General features: G+C 40.9%; 2 pseudogenes; both read right to left on the bottom strand.

Annotated features, from left to right (window-relative positions):
* Positions 1 to 1,718: 1,718 nt before the first annotated feature.
* Positions 1,719 to 3,153, bottom strand: LOC124105447 (zinc finger protein 639-like; annotated as a pseudogene).
* Positions 3,154 to 8,602: 5,449 nt separating this feature from the next.
* On the bottom strand, positions 8,603 to 25,046 carry LOC124105424 (5-hydroxytryptamine receptor 3C-like; annotated as a pseudogene).
* Between the last annotated feature and the right edge of the window lie 744 nt (positions 25,047 to 25,790).

A 25,790-nucleotide genomic window follows, 5' to 3' on the forward strand; every position in this document is an offset into this window, starting at 1 on the left:
TTTTTTTTTGAGACAGGGATTTGCTATGTTGCTGAGGCTGGCCTTGAATTCACAGTCCTCCTGCCTCAGCCTCCCATGATGCTGGATAGATTCTAATGTACTTTTTTTGTGGATCAGGGAATGTAGTTTTGGGAATGTTGATTTTCAGAATTTCAGCATTTGGAATTTTAATCTTTGGGATTTTTATTTTCAGGATTTTAAACTTCAGGGATTTCAGCATTTAGGACTATGAAGTTTAGAATTGTGTGTTTCAGGATTATGATTGGCACTGTAGCTCCTTCAGTCTCAGGCCTTTGGACTTGGACTGAATTAAACCACTGGCTTTTTTAGGCTTTCCTGAATTACACCAAAGGATTTCTGTCCATCTTGCAGACAGTATATCACAGAACTTCTCTGCCTCCATAATCACATGAATTGCATCTACTCAAAATTCACATGTTGAAGCTCTGACCCTCAGTACCTTAAATTTTTGTATTTGGAAATTAGAGCCTTTAAAGGGGTAACTAAGTAAAATGAGGTTGTTAAGGTGAACCCTAAGCTAACACATCTGGGGTAATTATAAGAAAGGGAGATCAAAGACACTGGATGAGTAAGTAGGCAGACAGAAGGACAACCATATGAAGTCACAGTGAGAAGGCACCTGTCTGTAAACCAAAGAAAGAGGCCTCAGGAGAGATTAAACAACTTGATCTTGGTTTTATAGACTACAGGATTGTGAGAAAATAAATGTTCATTGTTTAAGCCACCAAGTATATAGTATTTTGTTATGGCAGCCCTAGCAGACTAATATAATATCCATTCAATATACTTGCAGTATTTGTGGATTCATGTCTTTCATCAGTTATAGACCTCCTCAGTCATTGCCTCTTTAATATTTGCTCTTCCTCATTCTCTTTCCTATAGGAAACTACCATTAGACTTACATTTAATCTTGTGATTCCTACATCTTTTCCTCTGCTTAATACATTTTCCATCTCCCTTTTTCTCTCTGTTGTTTTGTGTGTAACATCAGTTCTCTTTAATCTGTGTCTAATTTGCTTTAATCCTTCCACACATATTATAGCCATGTCTGGCACAAACCACCTTTATACAGGACCCTCAAGAAGCTGCTCCTCAAGAGAGTTCAAGAAAAACTGTGTGACTGATAAGAAAACATAAACTGAAAGACAGGTGGGCTGTCTTCTCTACTGCCAAATGCTGCTGGACCCATAGACCTGTTGAAAAGAATCTAAGAATTTTTTCCTCTCATATTCACGGTTGGTAGAGGGTAAAGTAAGGCTTTTCCACTAACGTTGTGTTTTTCACTAAAGCTCCATTTCAGGCCTGTTCTCAGCTGTAGAATGGCAAGCACTGAGGTCTGGGGTTCTTTCTCTCAGCATGTTTGGGCTTAGGTTCTGGGCTTAGGTTCTAGATTGTTCTGGTAAGATGCATGAGCTAATGACAGAACAAACTGGCACGTTTTAAATTCCCTCCTACCAGAGCTGGGAGTTAACTGACCCACAACAGGCATCAGATGACCTGGAAAAGGAAGACAAATACCTGTGCTTTCAATGCATATTCTAAAAGGAGTTACTGACTTATTTTCAAAAGGTCATGTGATGGGGAGGGCAGGAGGGAATGGTCACGAGGGAACTTGAAGTTCCTCAACCTCATGACTTTTGTTTTAGCAGGAGACTCTCTAGATGAAGTTGAATATCCACAATATTGAAAACAAATATTTAAATCCCTTCAAATAAATATGAATTTAAATGCTTGCAATATTCTAGCATACCTGAAAAGCCCTTCCCACAGTCGTTACTTTTTATATTTTAGTGTGTTCATTATATTTTAGTGTGTTCAACAGCAACATGCCTGTTAACATTTGTATGAAATCTACTCCAAAATCCACATACTTGACATACCAGGAAGTTCTTACATTTGTCAAAGGTAGTTTTACTTAAGAGGCTATATTGTCTGTGTTCTCCTTCGTTGTACTTATCACTCAATTCTATTAATTTACATGCATGATCATTTATCACATGGCTATACAAGTCTTCTGGATCATTCATTTCATGTTTACAGAACTGACACAAGTACTGTTCATCACAGCTGTGCTCCTGGAAATGCAGGTAGAGTTCACTGCTCGAGGAGAACTGCACGTCACACTGCTCACACCAATACAGATGATTGCTAAAGTGGGTGTCTGCAATGTGCTGCCTGAGGTTCTCAAAAATTACTGTCCTGTAAATCACAGTATTTATAAATGTAGGGATCCTCTTCATGTAGTTGGCATGTTTGAGCAGAAACATGTTGGTAGAGAAGCTTTTTTTGCATATTCAACACACATTTGAATCGGTACATTTATGCTTCAGAATCATCTGCTGTTTAAAATCAGAAAAATACTTACTATGAATTCAAAAAGTTCACATTTATAGGGGCCACTGCTATTAGCTTGCAGTAAAGGCCATTTCTGCTGGGCAGTCACATTCAAAGCTTGGCTCTTGTCAAGAATTTTACAAACTTATCTGGTGGTTCTTCATCAGTTTGGTTTTGGAGCTCTCAAAGGAACTGTTTTCTGTCTGTATGTCATAATCCTCAGAAATTGCATGCACTTCTACAGCAATGGGGACATCTTCAGCGGTGTGAACTTCTATAGGACTCTCCTCTTGATTTTTCTGGTTGATTGATTCATTTGAGTCACATTCTTCATCACAAATTTCTACATCAGCAGATTTTTCTGAAAAATGAAATAAGCCTATTATTATATTACTATTACTAAATAAGACCTATTAGATAGGTACAACTATACAAAAAGAAGTTTATGTTATGCACTGTTTTTCCACCAATCTATGCGCATAATATGCCAATGCAATTAATTTATTTCCCCAACCTGTAGAAAAATAAGTGTGGTCCAGAATTATATTGGGAACTAGTAGTTCTGATTTCTGTATCTGGCCTGATTCCATCTGCAAATTTTGGTAACTCATTTGATGTCTCAGTATCAGAATCATCATCTTTGTTGTTGAAATATTTTAAGTCTGGCTGTCTCATAGAATAGATACTATAGCAATGATCGGGGAAAATTCCATTGGCTGTATTTGTAAGTCTGCTTATTCCAGAGGAATATGAATAATGAGAAAGGTGTAAAGTCTTCTTTTTAGGATACCCACTCATATCTTTTCAATTTGTATAATTACTAATACCAAGTGGGGAAAAATAAATACTTGGAAGTTTTCATGATGATAAAAACTGCCAATCTCCTGGGGCCTCTCTGGCCCAACCAAGTGTAGCTTGAAAGTGGCAGTGGCTGAGGTGTTGGAACTTGAGCAGATGGAGACTCAGGTATATTTTAAGGGCTACTTTTTTTTGGTGGGGGACCAGGGATTGAACTCAAGAGAACTTGACCACTGAGCCACATCCCCAGCCCTATCTTGTATTTTATTTAGAAACAGGGTCTCACTAAGTTGCTTAGTGCCTCGCTTTTGCTGAAGCTGGCTTTGAACTCATGATCCTCCTGCCTCAGCCTCCCAAGTTGCTGGGATTACAGGCATCCACCACCATACCCAGCAAGGGCTACTTATTTTGTATAGATTTCTACATCTGTGCTACAAATGTGGAAAAATCAACATAAAGGTATCCATTCTGAATTCTTAAGAGTGATAATATAGACTCATTTTCTTAAATATCAGATGCAGATGGGAGGTTTTCACAAGAGTTAATCAAAATATTAAGGAGAAATAATAGTGAAAAGAGTTGGAATAAGAAGTACAGGAAGATTAATGGAGGCAGGAGAGAAAAAATAGTGGTGAAGAGCTGACAGATAAGCCTGGTTTTCAGAAAAAGAAGCAGAGGGATGAGAAAAGAGGGGGATAGTGTGAAGCATGTACTGTCTGCCTGCAGAGGTTTTATATTTCCAGAAGGTGGAAGGAATTTGGACAATGATGAAACAAAAACATAGAGTAAGAATGGATAGAAATATGGAATGCCAAAGAATAAGTAGGGAGAAAATTTTCATGGAGAAATTTTTCTCATACTAATTTAAATAATATGAAAAGAAACAATGAGATGTGAAAAGATTGTGAGGGCATCTCTGGACACTAGTGATGAAAGGAGGGAGTGGGAGTTAGTAGAAATGACAATCAAGAAGGTAGAAACATGCTTAAGCACGTGAGAAGGTTATGTCCAGGAGCAATTGTCTGGTTTTTACAGAGTTCATAAATCCTCAATGTATAGTCTTAACAGAGGTTAATAAGGGAGTAAAAGGAAATAAAGTTATCATCACAAGGGCTACCGTGTGTGTGTGTGTGTGTGTGTGTGTGTGTGTGTGTTTAAATAAGAGAGACATCAAAACCCAGAAGTCCCCCTCCCAAATTGTAAAACACTTCTAACATTCCTACTAACACATCTAGGCTAATGACAGCTTAAAATATTTTGCTTCATTGTCAGATCATGTTTTAGACCACAAGACTCACTTCAACCTAAGCTTACCCACAGAATGTTCTCTTGCAAAAGGCATTGTTGAAAGATAGTCTTGACACAGAAAACCGGAAGTCATATACATAACATGAAGAAAAATTGCAAGAGGAGCTGGATATGGTGGCATATTCCTGTAATCCCAGTGGCTCATGAGACTGAGGTAGGAGGATTGCAAATTCAAAGCCAGGCTTAGCAACTTAGTGAGGCTCTAAGCAGCTGAGTAAGACCCTATCTCAAAGGAAAAAATACAGACTGGGAATGTGGCTCAGTGGTTAAGTGTCTCTGTGCTTAAAGAAAAAGAAAAGAAAAGAAAGATGACACATAGAGATGTGGAGAGCCATTCTCACACTTGACTGGGCAACTCCCTGTTTGGGTCTGAGGCGCTCTGACTAATCTGTGTCGGAGCTTTCCCGGCCCTCTCCTGATGAGAGAACCCGTCTGGTGTGGGGGTGTGACTGACCACTGACCCTGGGGGCCAATCACTGACCCTGACCTTGGAGTGCGGCCCCCCTCAACCTTCATTGGATGGAATTCTCCCCTGAATTTCTTGTTCCCCAATAAAAGGCTACTCCCTGGCGTGCTCACTCTCTCTCTCTCCTGCTAGCCCTGAGTAATCCTTGCTGCCCTATGGGTGGTTCGAGGTTAGAGCCAGAGAGGGGAGCTGTCTCGGACCTGGTCATAGAAAAAGGTAACTGAGTCTGTGTGTTTTATTTCAATCTCGCTAGCTAACTTTTATGCCAAGAACCTCATTAATGAAACCAGTGCACTGGTCGCATGGTGGATAGAGATGTATAAACATGGAGATGGTAAGGAAAAGATATAAAGGTGACCTTGAGAAATTTAAAGCTGGGTTGTTGGCACATGCCTGTAGTCCTGGCTACTTGGGAGACTGAGGCAACAGGATCACTTGAGCATAGGAGTTAGAAGACTTGTTTCTTAAAAGTGGATCAAGGACCTAGAAATTAAACCAGATACCCTGTGTCTAATAGAAGAAAAATATCAGATTAGGCCCCTACTTCCTTAATAAGATTCCCATAGTGCAAGAATTAAAATCAATAACTAATACATGGGGTGGGTTCAAACTAAAAAGCTTCTTCTTAGCAAAAGAAACAATCAGTGAGGTGAATAGAGAGCCTACATCTTGGGAGCAAATTTTTACCACTTGCACATCAGATAGATCACTAGGGTATATAAAGAACTCATAAAGCTAAACACCAAAAAGCCAAATAGCCCAATCAATAAATGGGCCAAGGAACTGAACAGACACTTGTCAGAAGGTGATATACAATTAGTCAACAAATATATAAAAAAATATTCAACACCTCTATCAATTAGAGAAATGCAAATCAAAACTACTCTAAGATTTCATCTCACTACAGTCAGAATGGGAGCTATTAAGAATACAAACAACAATAAGTATTGGCAAGGATGTGGAGAAAAAGGCACACTTATACATTGCTGGTGAAACTGCAAAATGGTGCAGCCAATATGGAAAACAGTATGGAGATTCCTTGGAAAACTGGGAATGGAACCACCTTTTGACCCAGCTAACCCACTCTTTCTATACCCAAAGGACTTAAAAACAGCACACTATAGGGACACAGCCACATCAATGTTTGTAGCAGCACAATTCACAATAGCTAAATTGTGGAACCAACCTAGAAGCCATTCAGTAGATGAATGGATAAAGAAAATGTGGTGTATATACACAATGGAATATTACTCAGCAATAAAAGAGAATAAAATCATGGCATTTGCAGGTAAATTGATGGAGCTGGAGAATATAATGCTAAGTTAAGTTAGGCAATTCCAAAAAGCCAAATACTAAATGTTTTCTCTGATATTAGGAGGCTGACTCATAGTGGAGTTGGGAGGGGAAGCATGGGAAGATTAGATGAACTCCAGATAGAGCAAAGGGGAGGGAGGGGAAGGTAGTGGGTAAAAAAGATGGTGGAATGAGATGTATATCATTACCCTAAGTACATTTATATGAATGGTGTGAATACACTTTGTGTACAATCAGAGATATGAACTATTGTGCTCTATATGTGTAATATCAATTGTAATGCATTCTTCTGTCACATATAACAAATTAGAATAAAAACTTTAAAAACAAAGAAGAAGATTAAGAAGAAGGAGAAGAAGAAAAAATAAGAAATTCCTCAAAAACTTGGTAGCCACTCTTTATTTGAAGTTATTGGCAAAAACCAAAGATGAGTTTCTGAATTCTGAGTGAGAAATATGTTCCAAGGGGAAGGAAATATAAGGACTCTGATAATAGAAATGTCTTTGCCAAGATATAAGTAATATCTCTAAGAACTCAGTTAAGTAGACACACAAAGATGGGTTGCTAATTTTCTACATTAGGTATAAAAAATAGAGTAAAAACCAGGAAGGAATGAAGAGATCACAGCCAGAGATAGTAAAATGTGGATTTATAGTTAGCTGTCATTCATCACACATGCACTCATTCAACAGATCTGTATGATGCACCTGGGATGCGTCAGGCATGGTGCTATGTCCTAAACCATAAATATGGATGAGACATTGTTCCTGTCCTTCAGGAAAACACAGTCTCCAAGGGGAGGCAGAAATATAAATAAATCCTTGAACTGTTTTAACCTGCTTGAAATATAACTCAGAAATTTGTCTTTGGTATTCTGTCCCTTTCCCTTTCAATCTCTGTCTCTCCTCAGGGCTGGCTCGAAGTTGGCTGTTATAATCCTCCTTAGGATGTTATCTGCTGATAAAGGTAGGTGTAAAGTACCATTAATAGAAAGCACATCTTCAAAAATTGTCTTTTGGGGGACTGGAGTTGTAGCTCAGTGGTAGAGCACCTGCCTCACATGTGTGAAGCACTGGGTTTGATCCTCAGCACCACATAAATAAATAAAATAAAGGCATGTGTTCAACTACAACTAAAAATAATTTTAAAAATTGTCTTTTTAGTCTTCTGATAGTAAAAGTAAAACATGTTCATTGAAAACAATTCAGAGAACACAGACAAGGATATAAATGAAAATAGCAATTCCTGCTAACCCATTGTCCAGGACAAAGTTTGCTAATGTTTTGGTGTCTAATTATCTGTACATATTTATTTGCTTATATATCATCTATCTATGTATCTATGCATCTGTGTATCTATCTATAGATTTTTTGTTTTACAGAAATCATGTAAGCATATTATTGTGTTACTATGTTCTGGACCTGATTCCATGGCCTTGACATAAATCTACACTCTTACTTCCATCATGTGGCTGAATGGCTGAACCTGAACTCTTCGGTTGGGATCCTTCTTGGTTCTTTTTAAGCATACATATTCAGAAGGTCCACTGTGTTTTTTTATTTTTATTTTTTTGTAGTTCTAGATGGACAGCATGCCTTTATTTTATTTGTTTCATTTTTATGTGGTGCTAAGGATCCAACCCAGTGCCTCACACATGCTAGGCAAGTGCTCTGCCACTGCTCAGTCCTCAGCCCTGGTCCACTGTGTTTGATGTTGTAAAATCAGAGGAACTTGTCAGAATAAAAACATGACACTATATATTATTTATTTCAAAGAATGATTTCAGGAACGAGAGAGATAAAGTGAAAAACAAATGGTTGATGAAAGGACTATTTTTGCATTTGTAAATATTTTATTGCAAATTAAATAATATCTTGCAAATGATACTCGACATTTAAAAAAAATCCTGACAGTGCTTGAAACACTTAAAAACAAATCAGATCACACCTGTTTAGAGTGATGTATCAAAGGTTTTAAGGAGAACTCTCTCCATCCCAGTGTTCATGGAATTATAGCAACTATATTAAGGAGCCAGTGTTTCCTGGAAATTGCTTATTGGGGTGATCAATCAAGGAAAGACGCCGCTGATCTGGACTTTCATCAATGAAGAGTTAGAAGTTAGATGTAGCTCAGGAACACAAAAAGTGTGTGGAACAAAGTACCTTGCTTGTCATATGAGAAGACAGAAAATTGTCCAGGGCTGTTCTGAACTGGTTAGTAGTTCTGGATTGCAGTTTTTGGAATACAAAAAGGGACATTGAAGTCTCTGGGGATAAGTGGCTAGGGTTAGGACAGTAGCATATATCTGGCTGGTATTAAGACCAGGAGAAAGTTCAAACTGTGGATGTCTGCTCAGGTACTCTAGAGGACATTGACCATGATGATGGAGGAGGCCATGAAGGGCAGGTAGGGATAGAACAGCAGGATGTCCACCAGGTGGCTTAACTCTACCCACACTCCATCAGAACTGCTTCTGGGCCTTCAGTTCCTGCTGGGCTCTTGCTGATTCAGGGCACCCATTAGGCTCTGCCTTTCTGGTACCTGACACCTTCCCCACCAAGTCTACTGGTTTCTTCAGCCCTGTGGGGAGGGCAGAGACTCAGCCATGGAGTGAAAAGGTCACCTGGGTGGGAACAAAATCAGAGGAGGTGGCAGGAGCATAGAAGTGGAGGAATAAGAAGAGAAAGTGGGCAGTGCTGGCTTCCTCAGCAGGCAGGTGAATGGGCCTGAGATCTAGGCCCTTTTTCCCCTTCTGGGGCCCAGGGGGCAACACCTCCTTGGGCTGGTGCAGTGCCTCTGCAGGGAGTGGAGCTACCCAGTCATGGGTGGGGGCTGGGTGAAGGGCAGGTAAAGAAAGTAGGTGATGAAGATGGTCTCCAGCAGGCTGGCCACCAGACACAGGGCGAAGTAGACATCTGAGGGCAAAGAAAATCCTACTAAAACTGGGCAGATTCACTTCTAAACTTTCTTTAAGCCTCTTTCTCAAGTGCAGTGTTTCCTTAGAAGTCCCTCCCCAGCCTTAAGTGGAGCAGTGGCTGTCTGCTGGCCCCTCCCTGTCCCCTGTTGCCTTTGCTTCTCTGCAAAGTGGGAGGGGCCATACTGATTAGGGGCAAGCCACTGATGGGGGAGTAAGCCATTCGTCATCATGAGCAGGGAGACTATTGTGGCCCAGCAGAAGGATCATTTTGACTGGGGCATGATTCTGGTTTTCTCTTGGCAGGTAGAAACTGAGGGCATCAATGGCCACCAGAAAGCCGCTGGACACCAGGAGGTTTGTCACATAGAGCTTGGGTCTGCATCTGATGGCCACCTGGTGAGAGAATGGAGAATGTGGCATATAAATTAATGCCAAGGGGCTCAACTTGTATATTGGACTATCTATCTAATCTTTGCCAGTGTAGGCTGGGTATGTGACAATCTCTTTAGGTAATGCATGTGTGTTTAATTGTGCCCTTCCATATAAATACCTCCAATTTATTGTCTAATTTTCATTAGATAATACACAATGATTCTAGAATTTTAAGGGCAAATAGGGTCCCTGGGGCTATCACATAGTTGATTGCTTCTTGCTGAGTAGAAGTGTTTATAACAGGCCAGCTGTTCCTCCCCTCTGCTAGAGTGTATTGGAGTCCAGGAGACCCTGGGGATCCTGCTTCAGGACAGTTAGGTAGAGGGTAGGGTAGGGGACAGGTGCTTCACCCTCTGGAGCTTCTTTTTACATCTAAAAAGTGTATTCAGCCCTGTGGGGAGGACAGAGTAACTGGGATCAGAGGTCAAGCTGGGAACATGATCTTGTCATACAAGTTGCTGCCAACAGACATCTCTGAAGTGGCATTGCTGCTCAGGAGCTCCCATTCTCCCTGGGTCCAAACAGTGTTTGTCCATGCCCAGAAGTGTGCTATCCACTGTAAAGGAAGGTGGTCACCTCAGTCCAGAGGTGTTCCTAAGCTTCCTGCCAACAAAATTCAATTCTTCCCCCACCAGCTGTCTCAACAAATTTTCCATTTAGTCCTTTTAAAGCAGGGCACTCTGGTTTTCTCTAAAGTGGGCAATAAGAGTAGCAATTCACATATGTGCACTGAAGCATTGATTTTTTTTAATTGTTGTTGAAAATCAGAGTGAGTCAAGATCATTATGAGAATATTCCGTATGACTCAAACATGAGTCAAGAGTTTTTGGAGTCATTTCTATTTTCCTTCTCAATTCTCCAGGTGTATGATGTTGTTTTAGTGGAATCAAACTTGAATAGCTCAACATTTTTATAATTACATGCATAGCCCATTATGATGATTAGTTTATCTAAATCTGTCACATGACACCTGGTGGCATTCAGCTACAGTAACTTGCTGGTTTAAATCTGTTAGCTATTAAAGTTAAAAGATTTGATCTAAAAATTATAGATATTTAGCAGCTCAAGGGCAAAATGAGTCTCATTTGGCAAAAGGGCTAAGATGTAAAATAGACTTCTTAACCTTTCCACACATCAGCATCACCTGGGGAGACATAAAAACTAAGGAAGCCTAGACTCTATGTATTAGTCAGTTCTTGTTTTTGTTTTTGTTTTAGGAGAAAATTGCTTTTTATTCTATACTCTTCTTTTTAAAAATTTATTCTAATTAGTTATACATGACAGTAGAATGCATTTTGCCACATTGTACACAAATGGAGCATAAGTTCTCATTCCTCTGGCTGTACATTGTGCTGAGTCACACCAGTAGTGTGTTAGTCAGTTTTGCATTGCTGTGACAAAATGCCTGAGAAAATCACCTTAAAGGGGAAAGACTTATTTTGGCTCATTGTTTCAGAGTTTTCAGTCCATCTAGTTCAGAGGTTTCAATCCATAGACCTCATTGCTGTGGGCTTGTGATGAGGCAGAACATCATGGTGGGGAATACATGGTAGAGAAAAACTGCTTACCTCATCATGGCCAGTAAAGAGGGAGGGGGGGGGTTGTGGAGAGAGAGAGAGAGGGAGAGAGAGAGAGAGAGAGAGAGAGAGAATGTACAGGAGCCAAAGGCATGCCCCTAATGACTTACTTCCTCTAACTAGGCCCCACCTCCTAAATGTTGTACCATCTGCTACTATACATAGGCTGGCAACAAAGTCTTTAGCACCTGGCCTTTGGGATACATTTTAGATCCAAACCATAAGATTCCATCTGGAAGAGTTAAATTGGAATCTCTGAGGTGCAATTATGGATATTAAAGAGTTGCTGTAGGGCTGGGGTTGTGGCTCTGAGATAGAGCACTTGCCTAGTACATGTGAGGCACTGGGTTCAATTCTCAGCACCACTTAAATAAACAAACAAATAAATAAATAAATAAATAAATGTATTGTGTCCATCTACAACAATAAAAATATATTTTTTAAATACTGTAGTAGCCATAGTTCAGAAATACTGGTCTAAAACCTCCCCTAATAATACCTTCCTCAAATTATCTTCCCCTGAATCTCATATAGTTACAAAATGTACCACCCTTACCCATGTAGAAGAAAGAACTGAAGCGGAGGTAGAGTTCTGTTCTTCACAAGAACATGTCCAGGTTGCAGATGCTGGTTGTCCATTTTGGCTCACTATACTTTATTTGACTTTCATCATTGATATAGATGGTAAGACCTGAAGGTGTCTGATCCACATTCATGCTGTTTAGGAAAGAGAAGCAGAAGTGGTGGCTCCAAGTGCCTCACTTAGCTTTGGTATCCCTCCCTTTCCAGATCTTTTTTTTTCAGTACTCTTCTGGATATTTCTCTCATGTCACTCCTATCACCACTCCTCCTCATAGTGTTTTGTGAAGTCAATGGGTGAAGACAGTTCCCCTGCCTGAATATTTTTGTTGTACTCTGTCTTACACAAATCCTAGGCTCTGCTTTGTAGTTGGGGCTTCACACTGTTTTTTCCCAGCCCAGATATGCACAGTTCCTTGAGGAAATGTCTGGGAGCCACAGATTTTCAGTTGAGACAGTGAGTTTGTTGATACCAACAAAATTCTGATTGATGAAAGTCTGTCACATTGAGAAACTGATGTGACTCTATTTTTGAAAATAAATAAATAACAGCAGCTTCTACCTCAAGGCCTGTCCTAAGGAAGGGGGCATGACCCTTGTCCTTGGAAAAACCCACAGAGCACTCCTAGGCACATACCCACCCTGCTGAGTTGTTTGTCTGCAAATAACAGGAGAGATCTGTGGCGCCAGGTGTCCCTGACTCAGGCTAGGTGAAGACCCATAGCAAACCCCTAGCAACCACCAATCAGCATGAGACAGGGAAAATACTGGGGATGCCAGATGACCCCCCAGTAGTTTATGGTGGTTGATAACATGTTGGGAAACCATGTAGTTTAGCAAGTACACCTCCATGGCTTAAACCAATCAGTTCAAAGGAATCCCCCTCTTGTACTAACCAATCACCCTTACCCAACTTGTTCCCACCAGTGAATGTGCTAATCAATGTTAAAGAGTTGTTATTTGATTTTCCCGTGGTATGGAATGATTTGCTGTGCGATGTTGTGACGCATAGAGTATCCCCCCAAAACCTATAAAATCTAATTGAACAAAGGACCGGGACTCACTCCCTGGGACCGATGCGTCAGAAACGGTTGTGAGTCCAGGCTCAAGCTTGCAATAAAGACTTTTGTGTGATTGCATCAAATTCGGCCTCTGGAAGGTCCCACGAATCTGGCATTACACCATATCTGCAGCAGTGCAGCAAGCAATGGAGCTTGTCCAGGCAGCTTCCCCTGCCCTTTTTATTCTTCTTTAAATCTGAGCCCCACTCCCATTTATGCCCCACTTATGTCATAGCTTATCTCCTCTTTATTTGTCATCAGCAAAGAACCTCTGACATTTTTTACCAGGCAGGTCTTGCCACTTGGATCCAGCTATGCACCAATATGGACTGTAACTCCTTGGTCATTTTTTTGAGTTGTCATTTATACCTTCTGCTTTAACAAATCCACCCACAAGAATGATGTCAGCAGCTGGGGGTGTGCACCTTGATAAAGAAATTCCCATCCAGGATTGTCAGTGCAAAAAAGATTTGGCACGTGCCCAGCATTTACTAGTTTATTCGACAGCCATAGTTCTAGATACTGGACTGTCTTTCCTTACCCACTGTGTCTAGGGACAATTCAGATTTTAATTGACATACAGACCACTTTTCTGGAGCATTACAGAAAAAACAGGACTGGAGGACAATGTTTCCTGAAAAAAATATTTTCACATCATTGTTCTCCATGCCTTTTTTACCCCATAGGAAAACTGTCTAACTTGTACAAAATCCATTCTAGGCCAGTGTGGTGTTGGGTTTATAGGACAGAGGATATTTGTTCCCTGTTAGAAGCTATGGAAATGATGGCAGCACCAATTCCCATGACTTCCAGGATGGCAGACAGAGTGAAGAAATAATTTTTTTTAACCTTTATTTTATTTATTTTTATTTGGTGCAGAGGATTGAACCCAGGGTCTCGCACGTGCTAGGCGAGCGCTCTACCGCTGAGCCACAACCCCAGGCCCTGAAGAAATATTGACAGGAGTGGGGATGCTGTGGCTGATGGCTGGATGGACGGCCTTCTGATTAAATATAGCCTGGAAGGGAGACAAACCCACCCCATGCTGGGCCTGAGCAATTTATTGTGAGAGTCATCTCTTCCTGTAGTGATCAGAGACCCTGTTAGAGAGAGGGCTTTGGTTTCCAGGGCTGGAGCTTCTCTGCAGAGACAGAAATTAGTGGGGAGAAGTAGGGGAGTCCTCCTTTCAGTGTCAAGACTCTCCAAGGTCAAAGCCCTTCTTGGCAAGGTTGGTGAGGATGGCCTTCTCTGGTAGGCAAGTGGTGGAAGTTAATGTGGTGAGATGAGTTGGGAGTACTCAACTCTCATTTCCACTGTTTCCTTCTCATGCAAAGTCTGTCCAAATCTGTATGCAAACGTGGCCGTAGGGCAATGGCCACTTAGTGCACTTCAATGAATCCTTTAATGTAGGCATCACAAGCCTCTGGGTTCTGCCTAGCAGTAGCACCACTTAGCACTGCCATAAAACTTGTAGTCCAGCTCACTTAGAAATCTGCTTTAATGTATTCCTCTTCCTAACTCCCAGGGACTTTGTCTACTGAAGATAAGAACTGATTTGGATCCAGAGCATAAGAGCAATAAAAGACTGCACTTACTAGGTAGATATGGGAAACATGGTCAGTGTTTTGAATAGGTACTCACCTTATTTTAGTGTTAACCTTGGTGCTATGTGTTTACTTGCTCTTTTCAGATTTAGGGTCTCAGATATCTTGTGGGTTATTTCCAGCATCAGGAGCATTAAATGATAGCATTGAGCATATATCCTATGCCCTGTGGGGAGCCACGCATGAGCTGTATTAAGCATCCTCTCTCAGCCTTGAGCCAAGTGGGTGTTAGTCTGTCATTGCACACTGTCTGGGCTGTGTGAAACAGGTGGCCTCCACCTTCACTTGGCAAAGAAGACTGCTTTCTCAGAGCTCTGGACCTGGGCATTACCCACTGGGGCTAGGTCAGCCCACCTCTTGCCTTATTTGATAAAGAACATTCCATAGAAACTCCTTTGTTAATTTCCCTATAAATAAAGGGATTCCGAGTGCACACTCTTTCTTTCCAGTGTGGAAGCTGACCCTTAAAGTCTTAGAGCTGTCACGCTCTTGATTTGAAAAACTTCTGTCTATGTTGTGTGCTTTTTGGCCACCTTCTTAGCTTAATGTTGCAGCCAGCTCTTTTAAACCCAGTTCATCTTGTCTGCGCACGTCGTGGTCAAGAACACCTAATCACAAAGTCAGGCCTATGCAGATATTGGCTCTTGACCATGACCAAAGAGCCATCTGGACATTTCCTGAGCAGGATCTTTGCTCCATTACCATCTTTGTGTAGTCTTTTTCTCTGCCTTTTTCTTTAGATCTTCATCTCTTTCCATAATGTTTAAGGAACATGCCCAGATTTGGAACAAATATCCCCTCATGGAAGTAAAGTATATACTCCTTTTACCTTATCCCCACCCTCTCTCCATGTTTGTGTTTTAATTGATTCTTGAGGGCATGTTTAAAAATCAGTGGCAGCTCTTCTCATTGACACCACATCATGAGGAGAGGGGGAAGTGGTGGACAGAGCATCAGAAATCAATGAAAAGATAGAATTGGAGAGGTGGGGAAATGGGACAGTTTGGTAGATCCCTTTGGAGGAGGAATAGAGAAAGGTTGTGTTACCCATCAGTGACATGTCTTTCTATCTGTTGCCAAAAGGTAATCAGAAAACCAACATGATGGAAGGAATAGTTAACAGTTTTGAATGCCCTCCACGTACAGAGGAACAGTCTGGCTGTTCTTCTCTGCCCCTGCAAAAAGAAAGAGTGTCTTTCTCTGCCCCTGCCCAGGTATGCTTTCTGGGCTCCAGGTGGGCCGACAGCTGGGACAAGACTGGGGGGACAGTATTTGGCAGCTCTGCAATGGAATCCACAACAAAATAATTTGTCTTAATGAGAAGTGTGGGTGTGGGAAATAAAACTTATATTCTTCCAGGACCAGGGAATCTGTAGATTTGTAAAGGTGGCAATGTTCAGTGATCTGGTTATGAATAGCAAAGTTTCTTAGCGCCTTTGAAGGCATTAGGGATTATTCCAGTTGCCAAATTGTAAAGCGTGTTTCCTGCTCTCATCTTTGATTGTCTATATTTTTTCAACGTCCTCTAGTTAGAGTTCCTCTTTCCAGCCTTTCTTATTCATTCTTGCCAAACCAAGATTCTCCATGCAGTGTTCATGTTGTGCATTGATCACATGAGAACAGAAGTCATAAAAATAAGACAGCAAAGCTATTTTTAATATCTTTTTGTTGTCCATAATGTTATGTGTTATCATAACTACTAATATCATCTAATGTCAGTGTTATTGGCATGTGTCAATAGTATATCTTATGTCACATCTCTATTAAAAAATAATCAGACCAAATGACTGAATTGGAGCATTTTTATATTATATATCTTAGTTATACTTTCAGAAAGACTTGAAATTTTTTTTCCTGGCAAAAGGGAGAAGGGTCAGACCTAGAATACAAAAGAAACTTTGTTCAGAATGGAAGATCATGACAGCCCTAAATAGAAAGTGCTGAGAAAGGCAGGAATGACTTAGAGGCCCAAAGTAGGATAGTACAGGAGAGGACAGCAATGTGTTCCATTTGAGGTTTGCCATCTCTTCAGTCCCTCCACTGTACAGCCTCTGTAAGTAATTTCTCCCCTTCTTTGGGAACTTGGCCAGTCTCAGGCAGGGGTTGAAGGGAAAGGAAGAAGAGAAGGAAGAGAATAAACCTAGCTAGTGAGGTGAACAGAGCAAAAGGGAGGGAGAGAAGGACAAAGGGGAGTTGTTAGAAAACCTGTTCAAGTCATAGGGCTCCTTCGTGACTTGAAAGGGTTCACTCAGGAGGCAAGTTAGGATTTGGCAGCATAAGGAACTGGCAACAGGGGCAGCAGGGGCAGCCAGCCAGACTGTAGATGCTTTCCTAAGCTGGGAAGCCAGGCAGCCCTACACACAGTGTACCTTTAAGGCTACTCACACGTGGGCTTGGGACAGATCTGGAAGGCCAGGTATGTCAGTGGCCAACCCAGGAAGTAGGTGAAAGCAAATGAGTTCTTAAGACCAAGACAGCAGCAAACAAGACCCTAAGAACTTGGGTTTGGGGACTAGAATACAAGGCAGAGATTTGGAGGACCAAATCCCTTGGGAAAATTGGCTAGCATTCAGGGTGGTTCTTCACTTCAAGAGAAGGGGCTGATTATGACTGGACAATCAGGCAGAAATTGAGCACAGAGTTGAAGGACTTCCAAGGGAGAAATGCAGGAGGTGTCCACAGTTAGGCTGGGCTGCCAGACCTTGGGTGCATGAAAGGAGGGTAAACTTTAAGTCCTCTGAGAGGGGCCTGAAGATAGTTGATGTATATCTTGCTTTCTTTTTTTATACTGAGGATTTACCCAGAGACACTTTACCACTGAGCTACTTTCCCCAGTCCTTTTTATTTTATTTTTTATTTTGAGATAGGTTGCTGAGGGTCTTGCTAAATTGCTGAGGCTGGCCTCAAGCTTCCGATCCTTGTTGAGATTGGCTGGAAAGCTGGAGTGACCCAGATCTATACGTTGCACTCAACAATAGATTCAGCAGACAGGAAATGAAGATGATGGAGGCAGGAGAAATACAGCAGCAAGGCCAGGTCTTATACCCTACCTGATTTCAGCTCTGGAAACCTCAGGTGGTATCCCTGTTGCTGGTGACAGCTGACACACTGAACACTTATCTATATGCCAGGCATTGTGATAAGTGTCTTACCTACTTTATTGTATTTAATCTTCCAAATAATCATACACTACAAATATTGGGTAAGTGTGTGTAGAAAAAGGAAATAGAACCAATTAAATGGAGAAAATGCAATTTGGCTCTGTGTTTTCTGACCACATTTTAGAAGACAGTAAGCTTGAGGAAAATAAACATTTTGTCATTAACCAAAATAATTGGACACCTATAACTAACTATCATCATCAAAAAAAAAAAAAAAACCAAAACAAATGATGAATTAGAGATTACTTTCAAGTAAAACAAAAAATGACAGTACTTCAAATCACCTAAGTTGCAGATTTTACAATGCTATGGCTTATAACAAGCTATAAGAATCAAATAGTTTTTCAAAGGAAACCATTGACAGAAGGCAAGGCAACCTGCAGAATGGGAGAAAATATTTGCAAATTGTATATCTGATAAGGAATGAATATCCAGTATATATAAGGAACTTCTATAAATCAATAGCAAAAAGCCCTCAAATAGCCCAATTTTAGAATGGGCAAAGGAATTGAACAGGCTTTTCTCAGGGAAGTGCAAATTAATACTACAATGAGATATTACCTCACATCTGTTCAGGTGGCTATCATCAACACAAAACAAAGAAAGATCACAGAGAATGTGAAGAAATTAGAATTCTTGTACACTGTTAGTGGAAATATAAAATGGTGCAACCACTCAGCAAAATAGTATGGCAGTTGCTCAGAAAATTAAAAATCAAATTACTTGATCTAGCAATCACTTCATTCAAATTACTGTGATCTAGCAATCACAGTAATCACTTCATTTCTGGATATATATATATATATATATATATATATATATATAAATGAAATCAGGATCTCAAAGAGATATATGTACTCCCATGCTCATTGTAGTTCTAGAGTTCACTGTCCCTATTGTTGACAATACTGTATTGTCCAGAGGATAGATCTCATATTAAGTATTCTTATCACAATAAAATTTAAAAAATTAAAAATCACATAGGATTATTTTTTTGCATGAATATCAGGTAGCTTCTACTTTAGAATCCTTAGGGTGGGCAGGGTACCCACAGAACACGTTACTCTCCAACAAATAAGGAAGCACTTTGGAATGCTTGCTTAGGAGGCATGCTTGCTTAGACTAGCTCTTATTTGGAGTTCATCCCAGGACTTTGGAGTTCATCCCAGGACAGAGTTCTTTTATACCATGATCTGAACAGGCTCTACTGGGTGAATCTGCCTCCTCCTTCCTTTTACCAGTGGGTTCACAGAAGGGGGGGAAGTGGGTCAGCCCTATTTACACAGAGCTTTAGTAATTGGGGAATCATTTTCTAAGGCTATAAGGAGAAATTGACCCCTGCATTCTCTGGAATATCTTGGGGAGTTTCTAGGACTCCACATTTCACTCTTGGTCCATATCTCTCCTAAGGCAAACTATGGGTTTTTGTGGTAGCTCCAAAGCTCTTGGTGGGTTCAGAGTGTGGTTGCAGGGGGGGTCAGGGACTTCCTCCACATTCTCTTCTTTTTCTGGGCACCACGGGGGCTTCCACCTGGGGTTTATATATCTCTCAGATTCTTGGTTCCTCAGCTAGGACGTCTAGAAACAGAAGCTGTGAATCTGGGCTGTAACTGCCTCCCTGGGCAATTCTGGAACCAATTAGGATACCGTGAGCTTGGGGTTACCTAGAGTAGAGTTCTCAACACAGTACTGCTGACATGTTGAGCTGGACAATTCTTTATCCGAAGGGCTGTTCTATGCATTGTAAATGTTTAGCAGTGTCTCTGACCTACCAGATGCCAGTCACATCCCCCCACCCTAATCATATCCCTTAATAATATCTCTAGATATTGCCAAAGTTCCCCTAGGGGGTAAAATTGGCCACAGTTGAAAACAAATGATGAGTCCAGCAACTTGGGATCCTAGGAATTTAACACTTCTTAAAATCCCAAATGTTAATAGAGTGGTTACCACATCCTTTCTTCTCATTGCCTGTTCTGACTGGCAGGATAATTTCTGGCCTCTCTCCATGGAATGTTCAGTTTATACAGTGAGTAGCCACTTGAGACTCCTTTTCAGAATTCTTAGGATTGGCATCTGTGGTCCCGTTGGCTGGCTCTCTGGTGGATCATTAATGGGCAGGTTGAACAATAGAATTCTTAAGGCTTCAGGATACCAACATGAAGCATATTCGGCAGGGCCAAGAGCACAGACACTGGGTTTAGGAGCCCAGGTGAGGTATAGTGTTCAACTCAGAGGCAGGGCCCCAGCCTCCAGGTTTGACAGCAGGGTCTGTTTGAATAGGCTTCAGAACTTGCTATCCTCTGACATGAGGGCAAGTGTCATCTTCTATCAGTTTTGTAAAACCAGGCAGGGAGTGTGTTGGCCCAGCACACATAATTGGTTCTGGATGAGGGTTACCTTCAGTGTAAAGAGTCAGAATCGGGGTATTCCAGGAAAGGTAGAGTCTGGGCATGGGAGCACTTGGACCTGCAGGGAGGGGCTAAGGGAAGACAGAGATGGTTTGAGTCTATGTTAAGGGCATGACTGGACTGGGTTCCAAAACCTTAAGGAACAGGTCTGGATTTGTTGGAGGATACCATCAAGTGTGAGTTGTTTCTAGAAACCTTTGTTTTCCTTGGCAGTCCCTATACCTTGTAGCAGCTCTGCCATAGCTATCCCCAAGTCACCTCAAAAATATTTCTTTCAGTCTTAGGTTGCCCATCCTCTAGGTGCCCCTTATTTGGAGCATTGTTAATCCTCCTTGGAGGGTAGAAAACCAAGGTGAAAAATCTCACTGGCAACTATGGTGCACTGTCCAAATCTAGTCACCTCTTTTGTGGCCTCGCTTCTAGTTTGGCATTTTCTAGATTATCATTCACAGTGCATGCAGCCTGTGTGGTTTACTTGAAATACAAATCTGACAATATTTTTCTTATACTTGAAAATTTTCACTGGCTCCCATTGTCTATAGTAGATATATTATGATTACTGGACTCGAGAATTTGCATTTCCATCAAGCTTCCAGGTCATGCTCCTGCTGCCTGTCTTGGGACCACATTTGGAGAACCATAGACCTAATAGGATGAAATCTAGCTCCTTAGCCTGGTATAAAAGTCACTTTCTGATAATTCCCACCTATCTCTTATCATTTTTTTTTGCCTTGGATTGTACATTCTAATTAGAGTTGTCCTTATCTTTCATGTGTATCAGAATTCCCACAAGTGCCTTAGCCCCACTCTTCTGGCCCTAAATCAGAATCCTAGCCCCAAGTCAGAATTGCAGGCAGTAGTTCTTTGGAATTTACATTTTAAACTAGATCTGTAGATGATTCTAATATAGTTGGGCCTTGGACCACACATGAAGAAACATCACAAACTATTCAGCAACCCAATCATGTAGTATGTGATTTGGGCAGGGGAGGGGGGGTTACTGGCGTTGGAACCTACTACATACCCAGTCCTATCTTTTATTTTGAGACAGGGTCTCATTAAGTTGCCCAGGTTGATCTTGAACTTACAATTCTCCTGTCTCAACCTCCTGAGTTGCTGGCATGAGCCATAGGGCCAGTCATGATTTTACTTCTTTATATTTTCCTCAATCTTAAAATATACCACCATTGTTCTCCTGACTTATTAATAAATTTGTAAAGAAAGATTCAGCTTGACTTAAGCACCCATTCTATGAAGGCTTTCTTTCACAGTCACATGTGTGCACATGCTCACACAAAAACACACACAGATGCAAACATACTCCTGTACTCTATCATGACCCTTAAATTGAAAACATCTCTATATGTACATATCCCTCCAAAAGGTTCAGCTTTGTAACCTTTTGGAGGGCAGGAAACATCATCTTCAGACCTCTAACATATGGCATATAATAGTAGGCAGTAGAAATATTTTTTGAATACTTGTACCTTCAGTTCACATGGGGAGAGGGACACCAATGCTTTAGGCAGATACAAAAAAGTGATTGGGAAACTCATGGGAGTCCTGATACCATATCAGAGAATTTTTAAATTTAACTTTATTTTTTTGCAGTCCAACCCTGGGAATCCAGGGTCTCATACATGCTAGACAAGTGCTCTACCACTCAGCTGCATTCCCAGCCCCATAACAGAGAAATTAACTACTTGTCCCATGGTGTTTGTGTCATAGAGTTTGTGTCATCTGCCTATACTTGTTAGGCACTTAAAGTATTCATATCCTCATGACTGCTTTGAGAGATCATTTTATTGTTAAGAAAACAAAGGAGCAGAAAGGTTTAAAAACATTTTGTTCAGAATCCAGATTCAAAGCCAGATTAATCTGATTATGTTATTCTTTTCTCATTTTTTTCATTAATCCATAGCTAGAGGGTCTCATGGACTGGGAAATTAGGCCCCTAGGTTTCCATCAGAGAAATCCCTGGGCTTAGACAGTGCTTAGAGCCAAAGGTGAACAGTGGAGACAGTACTGTTTGCTGCAGTTGTGCAAGTCACATTCGCCAGCACCTGTCTCCTCAGTTTATTCCAAGATATCACACTGTGTGGTCCGCCTGCTGGCCCAATTCATCTGGGACTCTGGGAGATTAGGTTTGGGATAATGCTGTAATTTGGGAGTATAGAATTTGATGCAGAAGGAGTTGGTAAGTGAGGGTCTCCATTCTGCAGCCCAGATGGAGGGCAGTCATATACAGAGGCCACTGGCCAGGCAAGGGAACCAAGAGTACAGAGGGTAGCTGAAGAACCCCCAGTACAGGATGGGCCGCTTAGCTGGGAGCAGGCTTCTGTGCTGCTCAGGAACAGGAGAGCAATAATCCTGGGACTCCTGAGAAGCATCTGAGAAACAAGTTCCATGGACAAGTCTTCGCCCGTGGCTGACGCCTTCACAGACTAGACTCTGACCCCAGGCTCTGTTGAATTGTGACAACCTGTACTTGTCACTTCATTTCTCCCTACTTAATTTTTCTCATCTAAAAACTGAGGGGGCTGAGCTAGAAAATCTGCAGTTCTTTATGTCTCTTGCCTCCCACCTAAAAGTCTATTTTGTACTTTAGGTCTCAGCTTGCATGAAAAATGGGTGCTCTCTAGTATTGCATATTTAGCTTTTTGGTTTCTATAAACCCAAAAATGATTTTTTAGGGTCTATTTTTTCTCTCTCTCTCTCTCTCCCTCTCCCTCTTCTCTCTCTCTCTCTCTTTCTCTCCCCATACTAGGTATTGAACCAAGACCTTATACATGCTAGGCAAGTACTCTATCACTGAGCTATATCCTCCAGCCCATAAATAATTTTTCAAAAGCAATATTTTAAACCTAACTTAACCTGTGTTATTAGCTCTACTTTAGGCAGATACAAGTGGCTTAACCTTATAAGTTTAAATTTCTTCATTAGTTCCAAGGTTACCCTATCAAGTGATGGAGTCAGATTAAAACCCAGGGCTGCCAATTTCCAGTGTCTTTCTACTGTACCTTTTCCCCTTACTGTGGTAAGAGAATTCGTAGAGCCAACGAATGATCAAATAAGAGAGGATGTTCAAGGGAGAATCAGAAATTGGAGGTGAGAAAAAGAACATGCTTGAAACAGTCTGTGACTTCACATCCTATGGACCTGAAGGAAGGGAGAGTGGGAGGCAAAGGTGGTCATGAGGTAAAATATTCTAATGTCAGGCTAGTGTGGAACCAAAGAGAAATGTGGAAAACAGGAAGAAATGCTGCTTATAATGGTTTAGGGAACAAGAAAGTGAACAAAAATAAGTGCAAAACCCACAGGACAGCACTATGCATGGATGGCCAAGGTGTTGGGCAGCTACTCGGCAGACAGGTCATCACAGGCCATCACCTGCAAGATGGCAGAGGACACAAATTGCCACAAATTGTCATAAATTGCCTTGCAGAACCTTTCAGGGGTTTGCCTGATAACAAAAGGAGAGTTGTTAGCACAAAGTGTGCTGATCCTGATTCTCATAGGTGGAACAGAAAGGCAGCAACCATACCTATTAATTTTGTGGGAGAGCTCTAGTTTCAAAGGCTCTGTGAGATTTGGAGTTATGTGTTAAGAGCACATGTTCAGATTTTGCTTTCAGAAAAAAATCAAATCACTAAATTACATCATGTCTTCTCTTACCAAAAGGAAATATAGAATCTTAACCCATGTGTCAAAGAAGGTGAACTGAAGATTTTTATATTCAAATAAAACTTAAAGCAACATTTTGGAAGGAAGGGTAAGAAAAGAAGCAAAGAAATATGTAAATGAAAATAGATGCAAGGCAAATGGTGTAAACTGATCTTAAATAATTTCAGAACCCCTCAAAAGCTGGATAGATGAGCCACTCTGCAAAGAGCCAAGGCTTAGTTTCTAGGGGAGATGGCCATCTCAGGACAAGGCATAGGAGTAGAAGATTCAAACATGTCTGGCAGCAGAATATATGTCAACAGCAAAAAAAAAAAAGAGAAAACCTTGATAGAATACAGAGGAAAAATGCCCTGCCCAGATTAGATTCTGGAAAATACGCTCTCTAGAAAAGAATGGTGAAAGTGTATGTTAGTCCGTTTTCTGTTGCTATGACAGAACACATGAGACTGGATAATTTATAAAGAAAGAGGTTTATTAACTCCATTTCAGAAATCCAAGAACATGGGACCAGTATCCATTTGGCTTCTAATGAGGGTCTCATGCTACTTCAAAAGCAGGAGAAAAGCAAGTAAATGCAAAAGAAAGGAGGGAGTAAAGGAGGACCAATGCTTTATAACAATCTGTTCTCATGGGAACTACATTAATCATTCCATGAGAGCGATCCCTTGTGATCCATGCTGCATCTTACAGGCCCCATTATCTCTCAACATGGTTACACTGGGGGCCAAGCCTCAGTGTGAGTTTTGGTAGGGACAAACCACATCCAGATCACACAGTCCATGCACAATTATTACCTTTTTAAGATCTGAAACATTTCAAATTCCAGAACACATTTTTGACAATATGGGTATTTGAATCTATATTTCTTACTTCATAGTGTTACATAGGGATGAAATGTGCTAATTCACTGTGAGAGCAAGCTATGCCCTGCTCTGAGTTATTTTATGTTGTATGGAATAGCAGCTTTCAGGTAGTGCTCTGCGCTGAGTGACTCCATTTTATAAAGTGTCTGTTTGCCAAGAGCCACTCCAATCTGAGAACAAGTGCTATGGAAAAATGACCTGGTAACTCTACTGGGCAACTAGATAACCACCAGATGGGACATACAGAATTTATTGAAACTCCCAGTTGCTCAGCACCATCACAAGGTACAAACTGATAAATGAATCATGATAATAAAAAATGACTACAAACTTATCAAACTTATCAAATTCAATTAGCAGCCCATGGATTCATGGACATATCAAACCCGTATCAGAGGAACCAGTCCCTGAGCTTATGAGACACACCAGGCCATGGATGAGTTAACCCTCTCACCTGAAGCACATAAAAGGAGGGCCACCTGAGACCTGGCAGAGTATCACATACTGACCAGTCATCTTATCAGGCCACAAACCCTGACTCTGTCCTGGGCTTCAACTCAGCTCCTTATCCCTGCTCCTCCCAAATTCCTGCTGGCTGCATTTTTGCTTTGAATAACTTCTGTGACCTGAATAGCTCTGCACCCTGAGTAAGTTCTTAGGTTGATTCATAATCTTATCAGACCACCTGCAGTGACTCTTTTGCTTTTGCATTTGCATCTTCTCTCTGCCTTTGCTCTTAATAAGGTTTCTTGAAACCCTTTATAACTGTTAGCCCTTTCTTACCTTATTTAGTAAGATACATACATATATACATATACATATGTATGTATATATATATATGAAGTATAACATGCAACTTGAGTGTTATAGATATTAAGATTGAAATGAATAGAAGAAACTGTGATTTCCCTTCCTAAGGCTACCAAGTGAACCGTAAATATTTAATGAATTAATGCTGATGAAAGTGATGTAGCATGTGGAGTTATTGTTAATAAATCCTGACCCTGTGGAAATACACAAATGTGTCTGATCTGCATTGATGGCATAACGCTCACTCATGACTTGTGAAGTGCATTTAGAAGAGAACCTGTTACATATCAGAACTTAATAAACACTGGTTATTGTTATTACTGAGTCCTTTCTGACAACCCACCTTGTAGTATGTGGTAAGTTGAGGAACTGCTGGAGTAATAACAGATGCGGTCATTTATTTAGTTGCATCAGGGCTCTGAGCCTAGGTTGTATATGTAGCAGGTTTTG

The sequence above is a fragment of the Marmota monax genome, unplaced genomic scaffold (assembly GCF_021218885.2).
Source record: "Marmota monax isolate L192 unplaced genomic scaffold, Marmota_monax_Labrador192_F-V1.1 WCK01_AAM20220418_F8-fsc00100, whole genome shotgun sequence".
Lineage (NCBI taxonomy): Eukaryota > Metazoa > Chordata > Mammalia > Rodentia > Sciuridae > Marmota > Marmota monax.